The sequence below is a fragment of the Sinocyclocheilus anshuiensis genome, unplaced genomic scaffold (genome assembly GCF_001515605.1).
Source record: "Sinocyclocheilus anshuiensis isolate Anshui unplaced genomic scaffold, SAMN03320099.WGS_v1.1 C32295770, whole genome shotgun sequence".
NCBI lineage: Eukaryota > Metazoa > Chordata > Actinopteri > Cypriniformes > Cyprinidae > Sinocyclocheilus > Sinocyclocheilus anshuiensis.
This window is the reverse complement of record NW_015614382.1, coordinates 1-845: the sequence shown is the minus strand read 5'-3', so window position 1 is coordinate 845 and position 845 is coordinate 1. Positions and strand designations below refer to the sequence as shown.

General features: G+C 38.0%; 1 long non-coding RNA gene across 1 annotated transcript; it reads left to right on the top strand.

The window, feature by feature from the left end:
* Nucleotides 1–839, top strand: LOC107682516 (uncharacterized). Its single transcript, XR_001633513.1, has 3 exons — nt 1–32; nt 519–625; nt 709–839. It is a non-coding gene; the product is annotated as an uncharacterized LOC107682516 (long non-coding RNA).
* The last annotated feature ends 6 nt before the right edge of the window (nt 840–845 follow it).

The window sequence follows — 845 nt, the reverse complement described above, 5'->3', positions numbered from 1 at the left end:
AAATATGCTTTCAGTGAAAACGTCTTCAACAGGTGAGATGTAAAGTGTGTGGTCTGCAGTGTAAAACAAGTAACTATGAGACATGTAATGTGAGATGGATTTCAGGATATTTTTTTTCTCTGAAATGCAATGCTCAGTGTTTTCTCAGGAGTAGTATAAGATTTTATGTGCATCTTGTAACTGTCACTCGAAGATAAGTGAGATTTGATACAGAAAATATGAGGATAACTTTTTTATGGCAAAGTGGTGTAACATAATTTTAAAAGTTTGACCTGATATGACATTGGACATTGGACCAGAGATACTTAGTAAGGAGCCAAACTTGTCATCGTAGAAGAACTTGGCTTAGATTGAACATTTCTTGGGTGACTTCTAATATTTTGGCCTGGAAAGATTATAAACATTACTCTGGAAAAATTGTGTAGGCACTTTAAAAAAAAAAATAGTTTTGTGCTTATAAATTGAAAAAGCTCATGTCATGTGGTGTCTTATGTTGTTCTTGATATGTTTGTTTTCAGGCAAATTGTGGCTCGTGGATTGCTGGATGTGCTCCGGGAGTTCAGTGATAATGAAAATGACTTCATCAGCGTCATGGAAACGGTTGCCAGGATGTCTGAGGATGGAGGTTTGTATGACTTTTGCCTGTATTTGACTTGTTTAGAATGGTTGAACTGTCTGTAATATTGTGAATGTAATGTGATGTTACAGAACCGACAGTGCGAGCAGAGCTGATGGAACAGGTACCAAACATTGCCATGTTCCTCCATGAAAATCGGCCCAATTTCCCAGAAGCCTTCTTGCGGTATCTGGTACCCATTGTGGTCCGGTATCTCACAGACCCTAAT